Raw genomic sequence first — 6,000 nt, forward strand, 5'->3', positions numbered from 1 at the left:
GGGCGCCTGTGGTCTTTCTCCCCTGACCCTCTGGTCTCCGGATTGATCTCCTCTGCCCCAGCTCCTCTTGAACGATGAGGCTGCGACTTTGCTGCGGACTGCCCTTCTCCCGCTGGACCTGCTGGCTATGTCAGCCCTCTTCCTGGACTTTCGGACTTGGACCTCGCCGCCGTCCCCCGCATCCGAAGAGCAACTACAGGAGGAAGGTCCTTCTCCTACCTGGGTTAAGGATTATGAAAAAAAAGGGAGGTCTCCTCACAAATCTGTTTAGGGACAAGGAGTAATCAGTATAAAAAAAAGGGGGGACCCTGTTGTTACCATACAATGGTTTGTTGTCTATATGCCACCATATAATCAAGAGATCCTTACAATATTCATCCACACCAATTTGACCATATATTAAAATAAACAGCAAAAAACCTTTTCATGCATTTATATCATTTATTTCCTTTTTGCAACAAATTATACTAAACAATTAAAGTGCCTATTTTAAAAAAAAATTTTGTATTTAAACATTGCTTATATACATGTGCATTATTCATGAAGTGATACAGTTGATACCAAAAACAGTTAAAAAACAAAGTTTGTAGATAAACAAAGTGTCTGATTCAAAGTAGTTAAAAACAAGTTTGTCGCAAGTAAAAACCAAGTTGTCGACGCAGCGTTTCGGTATTTAAAAATTGACACCTTCTTCAGGACAGGGTTCTATTTAATAAAGAAAACATGAAATTAGACTCCATTATTGTTTGACACCTTATTAACATATTTCAACATCTCACTATACTATTGGTACACAACATCATTTGTTTAGCTCTACTAATTAGCTCATATTCCATACACATTTTTACAGGCACATTCTTTTGGGTGGTTTTATGGATCTTTGAATTATATGGGGTCAGTCAACATATATACATCGTCTCAAGATTACTTAAAGAGAGAAAGAATAGAGTTTCCTGAATCTATACAGGGCGTAGGGCAATTTATACATTTATTTCCCCATTAGCATACCTTATTAGCTTGAAGCGTTTTACTTAGCATTCAGCTCTGGAAATCTGTTTTCAATTCAAGAGATTATCCAATCGGTATTCAAGATGCTTATATCTTCATTTAGTTGAGCATCTTTGGCACAAGGATCCTCTCTGTGGATTGGATCATTCATTATATTTAGATCATTATTCTAAATGTTTATATACTTTCTTCAGCTACCATGATGAGGTATGCATACAAGGTCCATTCATTTTACCTTTTGTTTGGAGAGATCTAACTTCTGCCGTGGAGGACAAGGGGGCCACCGTAATTTAAGGTTGGATCTATGTTCACCCTGTGGTCTATGTTTTTCCAAAGAGAATTTCAAAGAAAGGAAGGAAGAGAGGAAAAGAACCCATCAGTTTATTCTCTTTTTTTCTTTTCAATCTCCCAACTATACTGTATCTTAACTTTTCTTGTTGAAAGACACTTACCCTTGCCATCGGGGGTTATGTTTTCAAGGCTGCACGTGACTGGATTAACACTGTGTCCCTTGCTTTTGGCGGTATTCCTCAATTTACCGTTTCTGAAATAAATCAGGTTTTTACATTATTTTACATGACCTAGGTTCTGTTTAGTATAAATGTTCCGGTCACTTTAAATGTCTATGGTTTGTTTGTAGCTCAATGTTTTAGGCATCCGTTTATTATCATTTCCCCGTGTCTCCGTTGAGTTTCACAGGTTTATGGGAGTTTAATTAAAATATTCACTCCATTTTTCGCCCGCTATAAATTTGCTTAAACAACATTCTATTTGCCCTTTCAAATAATGCCGCTGCTAACCGGGTAGCGTCTTTTCAATGGCATGCTCGATGTGACTGAGGCATCACTCGTAAGACCTACTTTACTTTTGCTAATGCCGGGTGGACCTCAGCGGCTGCTAGCTGTTATACCTCGTTGCCACACGCATTCTCGCTCTTTCAATATTAAGTGCGGGAGCCGCCTGGTAGTCGCTCTTACCTTTGTTCTAGGATTCGGCCTCCCTGCTCCGCATGTCCTCCTTCCGTTCGGCTACTCAGTCCGTTTGGGTTTAACAATTACGTTTTTATCCTTGTGTGCTGCGCGCGCATTTCTCTACTCTCGCGATTTTAGATGAGCAGCCTATTCCGGCGTTTTAATTACGCGACGCGGACGGCGGACTACTCGTGTAGTTTTCTGCACATCTTTCTTAGAACTACTATTGTAGTTTCCTCGTTATTTCCGGTTCGCGTCTCTAGATAGATAAACGCTCTGGGCTGATCTCATTGTTATTAACACTAGTTTTATACTTAGAGCTGCTCATATTTTTATTTTTATTTACACTTTGCACTGAATTTCCTTTTATATAAACAAATAGTACAGTTTCAAAATTTAGGACATTTTTCAGACCTTGTCAGTTCTTATTGATTATTATGTCTCTATGGAGATTTACCGCCACCTTCATTTTGTAAACTCCCTAACCCCCATCTTTAATCATTGTGGTGGTATGAAGGCATACTAGACTATGACATTCGTCTATATGTATGTCCTTTGGGTATGTTGTTTATTGATAATGACTAGAGAATGCGGTCCCAGTCTTCTTTGCAATTCAGACCATTTTTTACTGTGTTAAAACGGGACATGTAGAACTGTTCGCGTTTCTTCCTTTTAAGCTCCATGTTTCCTCCTCTTGAGTTCATGTAGATACTCTCTACACCACACCATACCAAATCATTGGTCGTGTGTTTAGCTGACTGCCAATGCTCTGTTAGGGGCGCACCTTTTTTGTGCGTCCGAATTGCTGACTTGTGTTCATTGATCCGCAGTCGGACTTCCCGACTTGTTTCACCAATGTACATTAAGTTACAGGGGCACTTTATCATATATACAAGATTTTTTGATCTGCAATTCATGAACGATTTTACTGAATGTTTTATTTTATTACTATCAATGCAATCACCTTTTTGTATATTTTCACAGTTCCCGCAGTTGCCACAGGGAAACGTTCCAGTTGGCAGGGGTGCATTGTCAATACTCAATTGTGATGTAACTCGAGTTTCTCTATATGTATGGACTACACTATTTCTTACAGTCTGGTTGCGTCTAAACGCGTACATTGGTTTGGGCAATTTTTCTTTATTTTTATTGGTCACCAGGTGCCAATTGTGGTTGATTATATTTTTGACTTTATTACTGATCGAGTTGTAATTTGTCACAAAAATCAGCCGGCTTTCTTTTTGTTCTCTCTGTTTCTTTATAAAGAGATTGTCCCTGTTGAAGTACTTTGCTCTCTTATATGCGTGTCTCACCATGCGTCTGGGATACCCTCTCTCAATGAATTTCTCTATTAAAATTTTGGCATGTTTATCAAAATCACTCATTTTTGTGCAGTTACGTTTTAATCTTAAAAATTGCCCAAAGGGGATATTATTCTTCTGGCATGGGGGATGGTGGCTGCTAAAATGTAACATTGTGTTCCTATCGGTCTCTTTTGTAAACAGCTCGACCTGGAGTAACCCTTCTTCATGCTTAATGATTATATCTAGGAATGCACATTTCTGGGTGTCAAAGTGTACTGTAAATTTTAGGTTCGGGTCTCCTAAATTCAGCCACAGGATAAACTCTTCCAGGATGTCTAATGGGCCAGACCAAATAAAAAAGACATCATCAATATATCTTGACCATGTTGAGATATTTTCAAAGAATGGGGCCATGGAATTAAAAATATGGGTCTCTTCAAATTGTGCCACATATAAACAGGCCAGACTTGGAGCACAGGTGGCTCCCATGCTGGTCCCTTTGATTTGTTTAAAAAACTCCTTATTAAAAAGAAATATATTGTTTTTTAACACTATAGTTACACAGTCAATGATAAATGTTTCTTGGGAATTGAGGTCTCTGTCTAAAGGGCTTAGCAAGTTTGTGATCATCTCTATAGTGCTGTCCTGTGGGATGTTTGTATAAAGTGCCTCGATATCGAGGGTCACTAAATACTGGGTTCTAGGATCAAATGGTAGGTTTTCCACTTTTTCAATAATGGCAGCTGTATCTTTAATATACGCTTTTTGTTGTACTACTAATGGCTGTAAAAAGATGTCTGCGTATTTGCTCAACGGCTCGGTTAAGGAGCCGATGCTAGCCACAATTGGCCTCATTGGAGGATCTGTGGGGTTTTTGTGTATTTTAGGCAGCCCATACAGGGCAGGGATGGTTGGATTTGTATTAAGAAGAAATTTGTACTCTTCCTCACATAATACTCCGTCTTCTTTTGCATGATTTAGAACTTGTTGAACTACAGTTTTCAATTGTTGCCAGTCATTATTGGTCACTTTATGATAGTGATCTGTATTCTCTAGCATTTGATTCATCTTTTCCCTATATTGTACTGTTGACATGATTATAATACTACCGCCTTTATCGGCGGGCTTAATTGTCAACTCATGGCGGTTTTCTAGATTTTTGAGGGCCTCTCTTTCATCTTTACTTAGATTAAACTGTATCCAATTCTTGTGGTCTAGTAAGTCTGCGATACTCTTCTCTACTACCCTTTCAAAGGTCTCTATATCTTTATCAACCTGTCCAATATGTGGAGTCCAGGTCGATTTTGGTTTTAAACCTGATTTATTTATACTAGGACCTCTCTCTTTTCCTTCAAAGAAAGATTGCAGTCGAACTTTTCTAAAAAAATTTTGGAGATCCCTTTCTAAATTAAATCTATTAATGGGGAAAACTATAGCAAAACCTAAACCTTTTTCCAGAACTTTCACTTCTATATCGGTAAGAGGACTGTCAGATAGATTAATGACCGGGGCTTTTTTTGTTATGTGTCCCAGGTTTTCTGACTCCTGGTGTATGGTCTCTGCTGAAACTGAGGTTGAGGGGCATAGTTCCCTCTCCCTCTGTTCCTGCCTCTCGATTGTACAAACTTTTGGCGTGGTTCTAAAAAAGAAAGAGATTCTTTATTTGGACCTGATGTACTCTCCTTGTTTTTACTAGTACTGCTACCAGGAGTTTCTGTCTCAGAATCTGTGCTGGAGTAAGAAGTATCAAAGAACCTGACTTTTTTCTTTTGAAAATTTTTGTTATTTGGATTCTGTTGCCATGTTCTACGGTTCTGAAAAGTCTCCCTGGGACGCTCATAGTAATCTTTTTGAAGATATGGATATACATGCTCGGGATTGTATTTAGCGACGTCTTTACCACATTTATTGCTTTTTTTATTAAACAAATAGTCCCTGTATCCATCTACATCATTCTGGATGTCTTCCAGTTTTTTCTTGGCGTCCTCTAAGGCATTACTTTCTAGCAATTTCTCCTCCAGATCTTTAATGTCCTGTCTTTCGATAATTAAAATATCAGTAGCTGTCTCTATTATTAAAAGCATCCAGTCACGGCTGCACCTATTGGCTACACGTGTCCAGTTCTCTATAAATTTCAAATTGTTTATGAAGATTCCGGGTTCATTTGTGACTTGAAGACCCTTAGGAATAGTACCTCTTTTACAATAATCTATAAGGAAATCCGAGTGTAACTCGGTCCTTACGACTTTCTTTTTAGCGTTCCATAAGGTCCGCCATTCCTCTTCATTATCGTTATCAATCCTGACTGTAGAGATATTTCTAACAGTACCATTAATGATTTTATTAAATTGATCATCATTGTAGCTGTGTGTTTTCAAGCCTTCCATAATGGCTTTATGAGTATGAATACTCAGAGGTTGACACAATACCTCCCCGGTTAACAAACCGTGGTTAAAGATTATGAAAAAAAAGGGAGGTCTCCTCACAAATCTGTTTAGGGACAAGGAGTAATCAGTATAAAAAAAAGGGGGGACCCTGTTGTTACCATACAATGGTTTGTTGTCTATATGCCACCATATAATCAAGAGATCCTTACAATATTCATCCACACCAATTTGACCATATATTAAAATAAACAGCAAAAAACCTTTTCATGCATTTATATCATTTATTTCCTTTTTGCAACAAATTATACTAAACAATGAAAGTGCCTATTT

The 6,000-nt window shown here is 38.2% G+C and overlaps 1 long non-coding RNA gene across 1 annotated transcript; it reads right to left on the minus strand.

Annotated features, from left to right (window-relative positions):
- Window positions 1-490: 490 nt before the first annotated feature.
- LOC144827159 (uncharacterized) lies at window positions 491-2,241 on the minus strand. Its single transcript, XR_013610051.1, has 5 exons — window positions 1,986-2,241; window positions 1,461-1,552; window positions 1,244-1,328; window positions 1,009-1,139; window positions 491-705 (listed from the first exon to the last, which is right to left on the minus strand). It is a non-coding gene; the product is annotated as an uncharacterized LOC144827159 (long non-coding RNA).
- Between the last annotated feature and the right edge of the window lie 3,759 nt (window positions 2,242-6,000).

Source organism: Lissotriton helveticus, chromosome 4_1 (genome assembly GCF_964261635.1).
Source record: "Lissotriton helveticus chromosome 4_1, aLisHel1.1, whole genome shotgun sequence".
Lineage (NCBI taxonomy): Eukaryota > Metazoa > Chordata > Amphibia > Caudata > Salamandridae > Lissotriton > Lissotriton helveticus.